The following is an 18,793-nucleotide window of genomic DNA, read 5'->3' as shown; positions in this document are numbered from 1 at the left end:
CTGGAGCCCCTGAGCCAGCCGAGGCTGAAGAGGGGGGCAGAAAACCATGTGTAACCAGAACAAGTGCAGTGAGGTGGAGCGCGCTCTCTCTCTCACACACACACACATACACATACACATACTACACATACACACACGGGGCAGGTGTGGTAGCAACAGAGGGGATTGCTTTAAAAAACCCAGGGAGTGTTTGCCGAATTCCCCCCCCCCAAGATGGTGCAGGCAATCACGACACAAGCAAGCCTTCCCACCAAGCAAAGCATGAGATTTAGCCTACAATCCTCTCCACACTTTCCTGGGAGTAAGCCCCATTAACTGGAATGGGGCTTACTTCTGAGTAGAAATGCGTAGGCCAGACTCTTAAAAGATCAGCATTCCAACTGTGAAAGAAGCTGGGCAGCTGGCAACGGGGAGGGCTCAGGAGGGGGAGGCAGGAGGGGGAGGAGAGGAGATTGCTTTAAAAAACCCAGGGAGTGTTTGCCAAATTCCCCCCCCCCCCCATGATGCAGGCTTTCCTGCTCCAGTAAGCCTTCCCAAGCAAGCCTTGGGAAGCCTTGGAGAGACAGGTGAGGGTGAGCAGAGAGCTGGACTACAAGTTGCAGAATGCTCTGTGTTTTTGTTAATCGCGTTGAGTCATGGAACGGAACTAACGCAGATAAATAGGCTCCACCTGTATGTATGTTGCTGTTGCAGTGCACCAAGTAACATAGACGGAGACCATCTACTGTGCTGTCAGTTTCAGTATCATTCTAGTCACTTAATAACAAATCTCAAGGGTGTAGACCTGAACCAAAGTGCCACCTGAACTTTTCAAGCTGACTTTTCAAGTCAGATCCTTGACCTGTTCAGCTCAGAGTTTTCAGACATTTTTACCAGCTCTAACTGGAGATGCTGCCAGGGATTGAACCTGGGTGCATGCAAAACATTTGCTCTACCATTGTGCTGTGGTCGACCTCTGAATCAATGTGGCTCAAAGGTTAAGGTTGCTTCTGTGTCTGAGGGGACACTGCAACTCCCCTGTGGTAGTTGTGGAGAACTTGGTGGCACAGCATTCCTTGAGTCACTTGGAAAGACGCCTAATCAAAAATGTGTTCTGAAGTCGACAATCGTGAGCAGATTAACTTTTAAGATCCACAGACAATAATTGGAATTTTTTTCCAAGAAAATATGTTTAGGAGTGATGTCCATCTATTAATGATATAACAATATTCATCAATACGTAAATATGTATTTTACTTTCATGAACTGTTTATCCTTTAATTTGGTGTTACTCAACATTTGTCCTCTTCTGTACCACTTCACATGGTTTACCTATTCAAAGTACCACTGGAAGTAACTGGTGATGACATCATTGCCTGTTACTTCTGGGTGGGGAGAGCAGATGTGACACAACAGTACCAGTAAGAGGCTCTGTTAAGATATATGCCCCAGGCCTATAGTCAATTTACAGGCTGGATAGAGAAAGGCTAGGCCCTGATGTCTTGGCCTGCATACATGCAGTGTAGCACTGATGCATCATGGGATTGGCTGATGCAACAGGGCACAGCAGGGATGATGCAATACCCTGCAATACCATGTCACCAGTCATATCACCAGACAATGAGTCATGGGATCACCAGATCGTAGCCCGCCTCTCATTGGCCAGTGCCAATATGTACTGCAGCATGTGCAAGCTGCTGTGTGGGAGATGTTATGTGGAGTGTCTGCGAGAAGCTATGTTGGTGGAGTTGGTGATAGGAGAATTGAGAAACGTGCTATCTTTGCTGAGCTGCCTTTGCATTGTAAATATTGTACATTCTTCAAGTAAAGGACATCTGGTGGTGGAGCACTGCCGTGTGCCTCGTTATTTACCAGGAGTATCTGCCTGACCTTGAGTCTCTGGAGCTGCGGTGTCAGCTGCGTACTTGCAACAGGCTCAGGATGAATGGGAGGGCTTTTTTGAGTATGGAAAACCATGCTTTGGGGCCTTTTACAGCTGTTTGTTGTGTAGTATTCCTAGTCTTGCTAGGAATGGCAGGTGTCCAGGGGTCTCAAGAGTACTACTGGACACTACCTCAGGTATCACTGGTGGTACACGTATCACTGGTTGAGAAACACTGCTTTAATTCAGCAAAGAATATTCAGGAATATTTAAAGTATTGATTTTGTATCATATATATCTACTCTTCGAGTTTCATCATCTTCTCTTTTTTCCTACTCTGATCTCAGTAAACGCAGACTATGCCATTGTTAACAGAAACTTATGCACATATTTGTTAAATAATTTCAGAAAATTAATTCACTGAACCTTGATTATGCAATATCAAATGCACAAGACTGTGTTCAGACTTGAGGAAGGTTCAGGGAATTTATATTTACCGGTGCAGGGGAGCTAGAGGGAATGGAGGGGAGATGAAAGGAAATAAAATATGTTGATTAATTTTGTCATTCTTGCCACACACCCATATACTAGAACCCTTAAATTTATATGTTCACCTGAATGCATGTAAGACACCTTCTTATGATTCTGTCATAGCCTTTTCTGGGTTATGATTCTCCCTGTATCTCCATCAACCAATATGTTCTCAAAATTCAGTACCGCAAGTATTCCTGTCTCCATCCTTGCTCAACAGACCCTTCCACTTCAAGCAATGTGAGGATGCTTACTTCAGGGACTATCTCATTTGCTCTTTTCCTCAAGCCTCCTCCTTCAACCCTCCCTGGGGTTCCTTTTCTCTGTCCCATTGCTCAGTCTGCACCCTTCCTTCCAAGTACATATCTTGCCTGCTTCCTTGCTTCATGGAATCTTTTCCCAGTCCTGGACTTGATCAACAAGTCAAGGCTGAGCTCAGCTGTAGTTCCCTGAGCAGTTCAAATGCTCAGTCAGTCAGTGTCAGAGGCTTTACTGCCACAAGTCCAACATAATATAACTTTAGGTATGTCTGCTCCACGGAATGCCTTTCATTTTAGGTCATGCAGTGACTTTGGTCTCATACTACATTGCTAGACCTGGCATCTTTATTCTGTTTGTGTGGCTTAAGGCTATGTCAGGATGGGAAAGTGTTATGTCCTAAAAAAAGAGGGCCTCCTACCCTTAAAAAAAAGAGAGAGAGTCACTGCATGTGGCAAGTTCAGCTGGTGAAGCTCCACGCCACATGCCTTTTTGCATGGCTCAGTTTTTGTTTAGTAGGTCATGTAATGCTGCCCTTTAGCCATACAACCCCAAGCAACCATGTGGGTCAACTCTGAGCAAAGCATGTCACATTTTTGATAAATTCACAACAATTGAGTAGACAATACGATTGCACCGGATAACCTCAGCAAGTGCTGTGGTTTGGCTGGCTTTTGCTCCCATTTTGAATAGCTGGTTCCTTAAAAACCCAACTTAAAACATGACACGCAACACTCATTTGAAGAATGGTTTTGATGCTTCCCGCTTATGGACATCAACACTTAAACAGCACAATCCTATGCATGTCTACTCAGAAGTAAGTCCCATTTTGTTTAATGGGGCTTACTCTCAGGAACGTGTACATAGGATTGCAGCAACGTTCTTGCTCTGGTCAAACCCACAAATCATTGGGAGCATGATACTGCCTAGTAGTTCTATCTTTGTCATGTTTTAGCAGCTAAAACACAAAGATAGAACTACCAGGGAGTATCACGGCTAAGCTAGTTCTGCATTTCAAGCACAGCCCCAGAGGATGCCCAAGTGCAACAGTACTAAAGCCCAACAGATATAGTACTCATAAAGGACAATTTAATTAATCCTACTTTATTCTAAATATCCTAGAAATAAGTAATCACTGGGGTGAATCAGCATAAATGTGGACTAAAGAGTCAGAAGTTAAAAATTTAACTGGCACAATATTCTTGACATTTTGCCTGACTGAAACACATAACTTCCTGGTCAAAGGTAAAGACCAAATCTTGCAAGTCCAAATCCACGCACATTTGCTGACTATTTTATTCCATTTTGAGATGGAGTTGGGCTGGAGATTGGGCTGAAGATAGAAGCTGTAGCTAACCTTCCTTGTTCAGTGGGGCTGGAATGTGCTGGAATCCCTAGCATGTATGCACTGCTGAAACAGAGACGCCTGCGTTGGCTCGCTCATGTTGTGAGAATGGATGATGGCCGGATCCCAAAGGATCTCCTCTATGGAGAACTCGTGCAAGGAAAGCGCACTACAGGTAGACCACAGCTGCGATACAAGGACATCTGCAAGAGGGAACTGAAGGCCTTAGGAGTGGACCTCAACAAGTAGGAAACCCTGGCCTCTGAGCAGCCTGCTTGGAGGCAGGCTGTGCAGCATGGCCTTTCCCAGTTTGAAGAGACACTTGGCCAACAGTCTGAGGCAAAGAGGCAAAGAAGGAAGGCCCATAGCCAGGGAGACAGACCAGGGACAGACTGCACTTGCTCCCGGTGTTGAAGGGACTATCACTCCCGAATTGGCCTTTTCAGCCACACTAGACACTGTTCCAGAACCACCATTCAGAGCGCGATACCAGAGTCTTTCAAGACTGAAGGTTGCCAGCAGTCAGTGGGGCAGCCACATTTCTGAGGGGGGAAGGGCACAGCAAGCCCAGTAATAAAGCATGGAGAAGTGGTTACTACAAGCAACAGCAATAGTTGGTGTAGTGGATTGGCAGAGAGTGTCCTGCTTCAATCACTGCTGCCACACCATATTACTATACCAGCCTCTGTCTTTCCTTTGCTTAATCTTTTCACTCCCCTGATTTTAAAAAATGCAATGGTGAACAAAAGAGGCAAGTGCGTGGAGGAAGGGGTAGCCTACAGTATCTTCTGAAGTGTCTTCTTTCTTCCTTTTCTTTTTTAATTTTATTTTTAATTTGTGTCTCTTTTTAAAATGAAGGAGCAGAAAGATGGAAGGGAGAAGCAGGGGGTTGTGGAAAGGAACATGTGCAGGGGGTTGTGGAAAGGAACAGGACCAACATGGAGCCTTCCTGCATGCGCTGACAATTGTCTGGTCACCTGCCAGAGAAAGTAAGTGCAGCGCGAGGGCAGGGAGGGGGTGGAATAGGACAGGGGGAGGGTGGCAACAGGGGTGGGCAGATTGGGTCTGGGAGGGATTGGCAGAGCTGGCACATGCTGTATCCTATCATATCCTCTTTCCTGGGCCTGAACTGCCTGCACGGATCAACGTGGACTTGCACCAGTGAGTTGACCCATAACTGGCTGGGGCTTACCCTGAGGCAAGGGGACAAATATCCCCTTACCTCAAGGAGACTTTCAACAGTCTAAATTCTCCCGTGGGATATAGCTTAGGCTGCACTGTCGCTGCTGCATCGCCGTGCGGGAGGTAAGAGGCCTTGATACTTGGTATAAAAGCAACAGATAATTCACTTCCATCATCCAACATCATGGAGTGCTATTGATTTTCTCCCAAAATGACTACTTTGGAGGGCACCCACGTAGGTTTCTTGGCCAAAACGGAGCTACTCTTATTCACTGACCTGAATTCATTTTGAGCAATCTCTCTTACTGGGTCTACATACTTGTTTAAACTACTGAAATAATTTCAGTGAAATTAGACAGGAATTAAAATCTAATTATTTCTTCATGTCTTTGCTGGAATCTGAGAAAGTATCTCTCAAGTCCTTGAAATAGTAATGTTTTCATTCCTGTTCTGTTTATTGTATGTCAGTCTTATGGTTTTACTTTGCTTAAGTTTGCTTTTATGATTCCTAGTAAATTGTGTGTATATACCGGATAAACAGTTCTGGATTGTTCATTTCTTTTGGGAACTGCATGGAGCTGAACCTTAGAAGGCAAGAGGAATTTCTTTTGGTGGGATATACCCTTGGCAAACCACAGAAGAAAGACTTTGGGTCTAATCCTCTCCAACTTTCCAGTGCTGATGCAGTGGTGAAGGCATTGGGCCTAGATGCCTTTAAAGGGGAATTGGACACATTTCTGTAGGAAAAATCCATCATGGGTTACAAGCCATGATGTGTATGTACCACCTCCTGATTTTAGAAATGGGTTATGTCAGAATGCCAGATGCAAGGGAGGGCACCAGGATGCAGGTCTCTTGTTATCTGGTGTGCTCCCTGGGGCATTTGGTGGGCCACTGTGAGATACAGGAAGCTGGACTAGATGGGCCTATGGCCTGATCCAGTGGGGCTGTTCTTATGTTCTTAACTGTGCCAACAGGCTGTGCTGCATCCTGCAGTGGGGGTGGGAGACAGCCATGGAGGCCTCCCCAAGGTAAGAGAACATTTGTTTCCTTACCTTAGGGTTGCATTGGCACTGGAAAATTGGATAGGATTGGGCCCTGAATCTCTCAGATTAACCCATGGATAACCAATTCCCACAAGTGTGTTGCTATGCAGGGTTGTATAAGGGAAAGAATGGTGTCCTTCTTCATATACTGCCCCAACTCTGGTTTAGAACATGGTTATCATGAAAGTTGTTGAGTACTATATCAATTCTGAAGAGATAGCATCAGCATAGCTGTTCAAGTGGATCTTAGGGTGTGTTCAATGTCACTTTCAAGGCCATCTTGGCTACTTGATCACTTCAGGTATTTTCAACAGGTATCCATTACGTGGCAGAACAAATATATAAGGAAATGACAGAAAAATAAAACCCAAAACACATCTTGCCTGAAAGAAAGATTTCAGACACATTTCCAGTTTTTGCAAACTCCTTCACTCAATCCTAAGCAGAGTTCAAATGCATTTTGGAAGCAATTGCCTCATTTTAGCCACACATGGCTATCTTTGTTGAGCCAACATATGGTTTTATAGTCAAAGATGTCTCATTTTGATTCCTTCCATCTGGTTGCTTACGAACCCTCTAAAACACTCACAAGTCCTCACTGCATAGAATGCAGAGCTGTTATGTCTAAATCATAATCCTCTCTTTCTGATCATATGTTACCCTCATTTTACCATCTTCTTACGGAATGCCAGTCATGGTGAAAGCTGGACTATATATATGTTGCACATCATGTTATATATTCACACAGGTGTATGGAATACCTGCCTCTGGAGAAGGTCACAACTAAATTATTCTTGCATGGAAATTTGCAATTACTTGCTTCTTGGTAAAAATGAGTCCAAGCGTATGTAGCTGAGGATGTGAACCCTAACACTTTTCTTGGATTTCATAGTGTCAGATCTGTTCCCAAAGGATCCCAACAGGGCTCATGTTGGGAAGCAGCTGTGCAAAAATCAAATAAGTAAAAAACAATGAGGAATGGCTTAAGTAAATCAAGGAAATACAGAATGAATCTTACCACTGCTCTCCTGTTCTCGTATATAGGTTTCTATGTATTTAATCCATCTTTGCCAAGAAAATGTTTTAACATATAAACTTTTGGGCAACTCTCAAATTGCTTCACTTGTTTATAAACTCGTGGAAATAAGCTGTTTGCTTATATTTTTAAAGAAAAAAAATCCTTTCCCCTGGCATCTTACAGGGTTCATTGTTAAGCTAGCAGGCTACTATAACACAACCTTTTTTATGTTTCATTGTTATTATTCATTAGCATCATTATTATTGCTATTATAATGATTATAAGCCTATAATAAGTATCTTAATACAGTAGAACCTCCAAAGTTGACCACCTCTCTATAATGACCACCTCCTTAATTTGACCTAATTTTCATAGTATGGACAGACATTGCATATACACTATGGGAGACCAACCTCTCTATACTGACCACCTCCGTAAGTTGTATCTTGAGCACTTTGACCATTGCAAAGAGTATTAATTTACCCTTTAAGTTGGTACTTTTTTTGTCAATTGCCCATTGACACCCGCTCTCTGTTTCCTGGTCCTCAATCAGTACTCAATCCATGAGAGGACCTGCCCTCTTATTCCCTCACTGTGGAGTTTTCTCAACAGCTTTCAGTGAGGGACCGTATCAAACACCTTCTGGCATTTAGTGAATCTGAGGAGACGCAGTGGAGGCCAGGCAGCCTAAGTAAAAAAGTGTTTTTGGTTTTTTTTTTAGCTGTTGGGGCTATGTAACATGTTACATGCTATGGGTTGGCAAGGGATAGCACTGGTCTGCCTGTCTGCTATGAAACCAAGTATTTTTTTTAAGTTACAATTTTTTTTAAGCTTATGAATTTTCAGGGGTTTTTTAAACACTGGTTGTGGGCTGTTTATTCTCTGTCTCTTGATATAGGTATAGATGATATAAATAGTAAGCATCACAAGACGATCAATTCTCATTGATATTTGCAATAAAACTTTTTAAAAATCCAATCTAAATAATAACTTGGCCTTGCGTTTGTTGCCCGGGGAGCTAAACATGATAACATTTAAATGCCTTTTTTCCATATGTTGACCAATTCCCTCCAGTCCCTTGGGTGGTCAACTTAAAGAGGTTTTACTGTAGTTGGTCATAAAATGATGACATAGCATCCCAAGCTGGGGAATACAAGTTGGAAGGGACTCCTGACTTGAACAGATGAATTCTTGGCTTCTTGATGGTGAAATATTCAACTGGGGCTTCCACTTTCCTGTTAAGATAAATCTTTTTTGGGCCTTTGTAGGCAGATCTCCCTAACTGCTGAATCTTAATAAGGATAATCAATAATTTGATTATCATACTTCAGATCCCTTAAGATGGCTAGTTTGGATTTGTGGGTTACCTCCAAAATGCCTGCCTAGTGAACAAAAATGTCACCCTTCCCACTGCCTGCAGATGTGAGGGGGGGGCCTTTTGCCTGCTTTTCCCCTGCATGAGGCACAGGAAAGGGTTAGCACCAATCAGGTACCTAATATTTACTGTAAAAACCCCTTTGGGGGTGAAGAGACTGCGTTTGTAAATCGCCTTGAATAGAGTCAAAGGAGCAATTCAGTCGCCAGATAGGTGATATATAAATACCATTATTGTTGTTGTTGTTAGTGTTAGTAGTAGTAGTAGTAGTAGTAGTAGTAGTAGTAGTAGTAGTATGCTGAGGGTGTTACTGTCCCAAATGGCTTACAGCACAATCCTATCTTGTGCTGGAACAGGCAGGCCAGGAGCCTTGCGCTGTATCCATGCAAGATAGGGCTCCAAGGTGGCTCAACCAAAGGTAAGGGGAAACTCTTACCCTTACCCCCAGGTAAGCCACTGCAGCCCTATGGGTCTCCTCGGATTTGCGCCACCTTAAGAGGTGGCGTAAGTCAGAGGAGAGCAGAACGGCTTCAAGCCATTCCATGCTGTTCGAAAATGGGGATTGGGATCCGGCATAACTGCCAGGTCCCAGCCCCACCTCCCGCTCCCTGCCTTCCCATCCCGGGACCGCTCTCCGCCCGCCCTCCCCCTACCTCAGAACTCCTCCCTCCCTGCCTCGAGGAGGCGCAACCATGCATTATGGCAATATTGTGACCCTCCTGGGGACTTGCACCAGCCCAGGGTGCTGTTGGGATTGCACCCTTAGGTTGCAATCCTAACCACACTTTCCTTTTGTTTAAGCCCCATTAAACAAAATAGAACTCTGAGTAGACCTGGTTAGGATTGTGCCCTCAGTCTTAGAGCCGCCATCCTCAGCAGTCTTGTGTTGGTGGAGCATATGATCAGCCTACCCACCTGCTAAGTTAGTCAGAGCTTAGCTGGTTGCCACTCAGGGCCAGATAGGAATGTTTTACTTCACACCTGTTTGGCTGTTGGAATGAAGTTTTTTTTTTTTTTTTTTTTTAAATTTAACCTACCCCAGACTTTCCTTAAGGTGGTTTTAGCCAGGGTGACATGATTGACAGGAACAGTGAGGGACAGAGAGTAGGAGTGGGGATTCAGAGTCTGCCCTTAGGTAAGCAGCAGGCTGAGGGGGAACCAGAACTGGTCAATAAATTCAATAAAGTTACTTTGAAAAGCAACCTAAAATCCGAGGACAAATGAGTGGAAACCCAAGGGCTTAAATTGCCTTTGAGCTGCTCTCATGCTAACACTTGATTGTTGCTCATGTGGAATAGACAATGATAAGGAAAAGGAGGCATTTGTATTGCAACAGTTAAATGTAGGTATACATTCCTGTTGACTTCAATTGAAGCAAGAGCCAATCTAAACTTCATGCCTGAAAAAGTCCTGAATGAGAGGGAAAAGATCACATTTATAAAGCAGATGATTTCTTGAGAGCAAGCCTGAACATTTCACAAATCCATCTAAAAGATTTTTATCCTATGTTGGTCTCTCTGTACTTTCGATTGCGTTGGCCTTGAGTAGTGTGATATTTATGGGGTTGTTAATCTGTGCTCTAAGTCCCCAAACACAAAATTAATTCTGGAGGAGGAGATGGAACAAATTACAGGATGACTCATTTGTAGTGTGGTTTCAGGATAATTTCTGTCTTTTGGCAATTTATCTGTCACTGAGATGTCTCTTGTCTACACTGTTTTGGGGGGCTTATATAAAATGGAGATGGACCGATAGTAGCAAGTGATATCATGAGAATAATGAGGTAATTGTTTTTTTTCTTGTTGAACTTTTTTTTAGTGTCTCTAAAGTAAATCTTTAGTTAAAAATCATTTAAAAGACATTCTTCAACTGCAGTGGCTTCCACTGTAGCGGACGGGTTGTAATAGATGTGGCATATGAGTATCTTATTGAGACTGAGTACGGGTATTTTGTATTTTCTTCTTCAGGAAGGTTACCAGGCTTCCAAAAGCACCAAGAGCCAGCTTTCCAAAGAGTTCAGAGAGGTGTGAACCAACTGGTTCCTTGATGTCTGTTCATTCAAGTATCTTCTCATTTGCTGAATTTCCCAGCATGGTGGGTGTACCCCAGAACACAGCTTACTACTCCTAAAGGCATATAGATTAGGGGTGTTAAACATAAGGCCCGAGGGCCGGATGAGGCCCACAGAAGCTTTTTATCCAGCCCTCAGTCTCTCAGCTGCTGAGCAGTGCTGAGGTGTTACTGCTGAAAGGGCAGCCCACACGAAAATTGGGCTCTCCCATATCTTGAAATATGATCAAGTTTTGTGTATTTTCTCTTTGGTCCTTTGCAGCTAATGAGTTCCTAAGTGAGAAAAAGTGCTTATTTTTGGTTATGACCTGTTGAATGACATCACTTCCTGCCTAATGACATCACTTCTGGCCCTTAGCAGGTATCATGAATGCTATTCGGCCCTCTGTATGAAATGAGTTTGACACCCCTGATAGAAAAATTATGAAATCTGAACATATAATCGGTGTTTTATAATGTGTAGTGGTACACACTGAGTGGTAGTGGGAGTTGTACACATTGAGCTGTCCCTTGTGACTTCTACCTCAAGTCCAGTTTTCACTACTCAAAATCTTATTTGGGAAAGGAATTATGGCAATCTAGCAAAAACTGTCATTGGGTTTTCATTATGACATTTTTGTACCACCCTTCCTCCAAGAATCCCAGGGTGATGCATGCAGTGTGAAGTCCAGCAGACTCTGGTACAGTAGCATAGCTGGGGGGCGTAAAACAGTAAGTATTGTACGTGCAGCAGTGTGTTATGTTAGCAGCGCCTCCCATTTGCCATTGGAGCGATTCTGGGCAGTGATGGCAATGTGCAGGAGATGCTGTAAGTGCCTGCATGTTGATGTCGCTGCCCAGAATGGCTCAGATGGCAAGTGGGAGGGGCCACTTACATGACGCATTACGGCACCTGCAGCGTTTACCGTTTTGTCCCCTCTAGCTATTCTACTGCTCTGGTAGCATCCCAACTAGTGCTTCAACCTTGAACAGAAGCAGCGTTCTGCTGGCAGAAGGACCTTTTCCACTTGTGCAAGGGCCACTTCCATTTGGGTGGTAGACACATTAGTCAGGATGCTGTCCTCTGTATTGTAATATGGATGTCCATGGCAGTGGGGGGAAGGAAGGGTAAAACTGTGTTAAATAAATATCTCCTTTATCTACTGGGATTTTAAGGTCAACCTGTAGTTCTGTCATTGCAAGCATTAAAAAGCAAGAAGCTATGCAGCAGAATGTGTTGAACACATCTTCTGAAATGAGGGTTTTACATGGCAATCATTTTGAAAATCAGATCTTGAGCTCATATGAAGATGCGGCCCCGTTTTGATTCGGAACCGAGAATCTTCCTAGACTCCTGTGAACTTTATCTCAGTCTCATCGCTTTTAATGTTCTGAATGGGAGAACCATTCAGTGAATGAGTATTCTATAGGGCTGACTTCTGTAAGCAAAGTCATGCTGGATTAAGCAGTTCTCACAGGTTTCACTTCTACTCCACTTGTCCCTTTTTTTACTATAAGTTCACGGCTTTAAGCATAGCGCCCCCACTGGGATACTGTAAATTAGTAACAGTTCATAAACTAGGGAACAAAGGCTAAGTTTACTTCAGGTGAAATGAAGTGCCTCAGTCAGCAAGGGAGCATTTAGTCCTCCTGCTGGGCAAGCAGCTGCTCTTGTCACAGGCTGTGACTTTCATCACTTCTGACACATAATGATGTCTGTCCACTACGCCGAAGAGATGGAAGAGTTTAAGTGACCCATATTCTGTCCATCACAGTGGGAGGGACTTTAGAAGTAAAGGCAGCTGAAGGAAAAAAAAAAAAACCCAAACAAGAGAGTGCCTTTGAGCTGCTCCGTGTTTTGGCAGTCCTGCTGGGCCATGCAAGATTCTGGCAGAAATAAATTACTGAGGGTGCTACAGGAGGAGGGCCTGCAGCGGACACAACAACACTGCTTTTGTGCAGGAAGTAGTTTACCACACAAACAAGCCACTGTAAATGGAGTCCAATTTCTGAATTGCTCAGTTCTCAGTGTCATCTCCAAGGTTTATTGTAGCTCTGTGGCCTTTGAAAGATAGCAGAATGCTGTTTGTGGGAGAGTAGTAAGCAGATGACTGAGAAGCTAACCATATATATTTTGGCCAACAATTGGTGGAAAATTAGAATGATTAATTTTGAGGAATAAATGATGACAAGTTATGCAAATGTATCAGCATTGGGCTACATTTCCCTTTTATCTCCAAGATTTTCTAGATTGATGATGATGATGATGTCACTTTGGTTTATAGAGTGAAGGAGGGTTTTCATCTCTAACTTGTCTAACAAGAAGCATCGCTGAGCAGACAGCTGTTGATGTAAACCAACAATTGCCAAACTGTGGGTCTGTGGCCCACCAGGTGTGTCACGACCCAATTTTTAGTGGTTCATGAAACTGACAGGGCAGATTAGGCTATATGCATCAAGGGTTAAACAAGCTGCTACGTGGGCGGGGGGGGGGAGAGAGCACTGCTGCCCAATCACCATTAGAGCCACAGAAACTTAAGCAGCTGGTAAAGTGAAACTTTTTGTAGGGGGACTTGATGCTAAAGTGCTTGGGAACTCACTGATGCAAATGTCTGTCTTTGAGAAATAGGCTGCAATCCTAACCACACTTTCCTGAGAGTAAGCCCCATTGAACAAAATAGTTCAATAGTTCTCCTTCTGAGTAGACTTGGTTAGGATTGTGCCCTTAGTAAAATAAAGAGACATGGGCACATCAGCAATATATAATGCAGCATGTAGGTGGCGCTTAAAAGGTTTTATTTAGAATACTGTGTTCCTTAGGGACGAGCTCTACCAGTTGGTTGCTGCTGGAAGCTAAGAATTGGTTTGTATCCCATGTTGACTCTTAATGAGGGAACACATTTAATGAAACCAGTGTACATCTATAGCTAGAAAGTCAGCATGGAGACCCCCATTCCATCCATCATCTGACCCCTTGCTTCAGGAAGAGAGCATCTGCTGCCTGCTCCCCTTCAGAGAAGCACCTACCTTTTTCATTCCAGAAGAAACCAGAACGTCATTACACTGGCTGGTTGTTTGCCTTGTTCTCTCTGTCAGTTGCTGCTCTTCCCTCTCTGAGCTGACTCAGACAAGAAACCCTTTAATCTCCTTGTGTTTCATTGCCCATGAGCTCTTGCAGCTGGCAGGCTTGTTACCTAACCGCAAGGCTTCCATAACTCACTATTTTGTAATCTCTATAGTAAAATGATACTGGAATTTGATTGAAATAGATTTTTCTATAGTGCTTTTGCTGATTTATGGACTAAATGGATATTTGTCAAAAGTGATGTGTTCAATCCCATTTACTTCCATATGACCGTGAATGGGTAAATGCTTGGATTCCAAACTACCGCTGACTTTCAATAAAATGTAGGCTCCTTTAGACTCTTACTTTGCACTGAGCTGGGAACTGTGCCAGGAAATAAGTGTAGAGTGTTGGTATATGTTTTGGCACAATGCTATATATACTCCAATGTTATGCCAGGATATACGTAACCTGAAGCAATTGGCTTCCAAATCTATAGATCCAAAGAGCCTGTGTGCGCAAAGGGGGGTGGCAGTGGTGTTGCTATATGTCTCTCCCCAACTGCATGGCTTTTCAGAAGGTTCCGCTTGACACCTGTAGGTGTAATGGACTGCCGCCAGCAGTAGGGAAGTTTCCATTACATGAGCTGAACTCTGCCTATAGTTCTTGGATCCATTAGGTGGCATTGGTGTGATTACTTGGCTGTTTTTAAAAAAGTACTATCTCAGGTAGATACAAGCATCACTTCTTTTTTGAAATCTTCTAGCATGGTAAGAAATGAGCTGGTGACGTACAGTGGGAAAGAGTATGAGCAGTGAGCTGGACGTCACCAGTTGAATCTCAGCCCCACCGTGAACTCATTGGGAATGCATTAGCCAAATTACATTCCCCAGCTGATGAGAATTCAGGGCCACCTTGCAGAGTAGTCAAAAGGATGTAATTGTTGCCTGATAGATTTTGTTTCTTTTGATGTGTGCAGGGAAGCATGCATGTGCACATATGTATGTAGTGCTGGGTGCCTGCCAGAAGAGTAAGGCCCAGGCCAGTAACATGATGTGACTGTTGGCAAGAGGCTTCAGGTCCACTGGTCAGGAGGAAGGTAATACCTTTGATAAAAAGAGCAATCATATGTTTCCGCCCACCACTGTAAGGCTAGCTTAGATTGGGCATACCGGCTGTAAAATCAGCCATTTCCTAGCAGCTTCCTGACTTGGGGGGAAAAAACAAGTTGTTAAAATAAAGGATATTCATCCCTAGCTTAACTCACTGACTCCATGGCTAAACTCAGTCTGGGAGACATGTTAATGAACCAGTGGATCTTGTGAGCTAGCTACTGCACCATCATCCAAGTACTGTTACCCTATACATGCCTGATCTCATCTAATCTTGGAAGCTAAGCAGGGTCAGGCCTGGTTAGTACTTGGATGGGAGACAGCTTAGGAATACCGGGTGCTGTAGGCTTATACCATAGTCTTTCGAGACTGAAGGTTGCCAATCGTCATCCGTCATCAAGAACAGAAGAAGCACCCTTTATGTTGGGGGGGGGGGGAGCTATCAAGGACCATCAGCTTAACTAAAGCTCTTTTTCACTCTTAAAAAAAACCAACTTTTTTTTTTACATACATGGCTCACTAGACCCTCCTGCCACTTGTTCCTCACATTTATCCTGTCTTGCTCTTGGTCTGTCATGCATTTGACCTGCTGGTGCTGTGTGAAGCTGCCCTCATTCCCACTGCAATCTCAGAACCACCATGTCATCCTGGCACCCTGGACTAGTAACTTCTGCTTCTCTTTCCTTTCTCCATAAGCACAGCTGAAGCTGCCATGCCAGTGGAGACTGGTCAGCTAACCTCTCAGGCTGTCTCACAGTGGACCTCTTCACTCTAGAAAGCAGGGAAGCAGGTATCACTCTTTTGCCCCCTCAGACTTATTAAGGTCACTACCTAGTTCTGGGATCTAGCTTTAAGGCTCTCTTTCTATATTTAAACCCCACTTTCACCTAGGAGTTACACCCAGTCTTGCCCTCTGGATACTACCAGAACAGAGCTCTGGTCAGAACAGAGCTCAGAGCTCATTCACAAGAATGTGAATTCACAGTTCAGAGGGGACAGGTCCAGATGAATCTGTGGATTTGTAACCCATGGTGAGATAAATACTTGGATAGGGAGGCACGACCTGTAGTTTAATGCATTGAAGATGGGTTTCTTTTTGTTTTGTTCTGTTATAGTCTTAGTGGCTTTGGCTATGGTGGTGTCATGATGTGCTCCTGCACTTTGAAAGGTACCATATCACTTGTCGTTCCTTTCACAAAGTTACCATATCACTTGTTGTTCCTTTCAGTGCAGTAGTGTGGATTGGTCTTTTAGGGGAAGGGCAAAAAAATAGGCCATGGTGACAACAGCAGGTAGGATGTTGGCCTGATCAGAGAGGAGGCCCTACTGGAAGCACTTTTCCCAAAGGTCCTTGAAAATCTGGAGCTGACAATCAGGCAGAGGTTCTACCACATGCCAAAATTACAATTGGACATAACCATCACTCAAGTCAGTTTTCAGAAGTCACTTTACTGTGCAAACCATGTTCTGGGGCTTGAGTTATGGCTTCTTCCATGTTTCCTATAATGCAAAATCATGGTTTGCAGAGATATTTGGGTGCTAGATAATTCATGAACTACAGTCTACAGTCTGAACACAGAAAATCCCGCTAACCATCTACTCGGGAATCTTGTAAATCACCTACAATGAGAGGACTTTTAGCTTCCTTATGATAACTTAGAAAGACACAAATGAAACCATATCACTCTTTTTGCCTGTGTTTGTTGTTTAGATGACTCACTTTAACTTGTATTTCCATGAAAAACAAATAATGAATTAAGCTGAGGCAGTGTGTAATAAATGTTGTAAAATAGTAAACAAATCTTGTTGCTAACATTTCTGACAGATCAGCCTAACTTGTCTTTTAAAAAAAAAATTGTTTCAGATCTGGCTGTGTTTAATATATTTTCTATAAACATTTTTACTGTTCAAACCTTCTTTGTCTGTCACATTCACAAGAATGTTTATTCACTGCCAAGAGTATTGAATTATACGAAATGTAGAGGATTTTTAATTCAATGTTTTAATCACAAATGCTTTATAGGTACAAAAGCAGTTTTTGATGCACTAGAAAGACATTTATTTAATAATATGAATATAATCAAGTAAATGTTGAGACAGACTGAAGGCAAGTTATGGGGTTTTCTGCTGAGCGATATATGGCCAGTATATTGATTCAGTAATGTTGTTTCTTATTACTACCATTTTTACTAATGCATTGTGCATATCTTGAACATTTTCTTTTTTCAATTTATATCCTAATCTGTCCCATAGGCACAGAATGATGTAGGACCCAATCCTATTATGTGTCAGCGCCGGTGTGAGCTCCACTGGCACTGGATGTTGTAAATGAGCGTTATAGCATGTTTATGGCACTCTCAGCATAGGGATTGCTGGCGCTGGTCCAGCACGAGTTGGCACTGAGCCCTGTACCAGACTATGCCACCCGGACACGTAATTGCAAAGTAAAACATTGCTGCATGTACATCCATACTTGGGCAAGAGGTCTGGTTGAGTGGAGCAGCAGCCGTCTTTACCTGAAGAACATCTGTGGACACAAATTTGAGACCACCGGAAGTATCCCAGAGGTGCAGCAACACTGCTGACAAGCTGAGTCATCCCAGCTTGTGAGTGCCCTCAGTGAGAGAGAGGAGTTGCATTCCAGCCAGTGATCAGAGATGACTACCCTTGGTGAGAGAGAGAAGTTGCCACCAGCTAAGTGTGGGAGGCGAATGAAGCCAGAAAGGTACCAGACTGAGAAGAAATCCAGGTGGAATGAAGGCATTCTTTAAAATAGAGGAACTTATTGTATTGTAAAAATCCCTACAGGGATTTAGAAAAGCCTGCCTGTGCAAACCACCTTGAATTAAAGTCGGAGGAGAAATCTGGTGACAAAAGAAAGGTGGTGTATAAATGTTGGCAACCTTCAGTCTTGAAAGACTATGGTAACGCGCTCTGAAAGGTGGTTCTGGAACAGCGTCTAGTGTGGCTGAAAAGGCCAATTCGGGAGTGACAATCCCTTCCACACTGGGAGCAAGTGCAGTCTGTCCCTGGTCTTTCTCCCTGGCTATGGGCCTTCCTTCTTTGCCTCTTTGCCTCAGACTGTTGGCCAAGTGTCTCTTCAAACTGGGAAAGGCCATGCTGCACAGCCTGCCTCCAAGCGGGCCGCTCAGAGGCCAGGGTTTCCCATTTGTTGAGGTCCACTCCTAAGGCCTTCAGATCCCTCTTGCAGATGTCCTTGTATCGTAGCTGTGGTCTACCTGTAGTGCGCTTTCCTTGCACGAGTTCTCCATAGAGGAGATCCTTTGGGATCCGCCCATCATCCATTCTCACGACATGACCGAGCTAACGCAGGCATCTCTGTTTCAGCAGTGCATACTTGCTAGGGATTCCAGTACATTCTAGGACTGTGTGTGTTTATTAATTATTAATATTAAGTATTAATAATAATAATTATAAACATTTATCTGAGCATACATTCTATTCAATTCAACGGGACTTACTTCTGAATAGATAGGCATAGAATTGCATTGTATGTTTGCTATGATTTTGAGATCATATATAATTATCTGTAATTTTTTTTTATAAAGGATGACATAAGTTTTCTTTCTAGCACAGTTTTTCCAACAGTCTGAGTTCCTTCTGCTCTGTGAGATAATCATCCGATTCATTGAGATGTCTTTTCCCCTCTTGCTTCAATGCTTTTGTGAAGATTCCTCTTATTTACCCTGAATGTCTGCAACGGGCCACATTAAAAAGTACCTGCTCAACTTTTTATCTCTCACATGGTTGGCAACCTTCAGTCTCGAAAGACTATGGTATAAGCCTACAACACCCAGTATTCCCAGGCAGTCTCTCATCCAAGTACTAACCAGGCTTGACCCTGCTTAGCTTCCAATATCAGACAAGATTGGACATGTGCAGGGTAACAGTTGCTGCATCACACATTCTAAACACACATTCACTGATCAGT

This window comes from Tiliqua scincoides, chromosome 1, assembly GCF_035046505.1.
Source record: "Tiliqua scincoides isolate rTilSci1 chromosome 1, rTilSci1.hap2, whole genome shotgun sequence".
NCBI lineage: Eukaryota > Metazoa > Chordata > Lepidosauria > Squamata > Scincidae > Tiliqua > Tiliqua scincoides.
Note: the sequence above shows the minus strand (reverse complement) of the source record.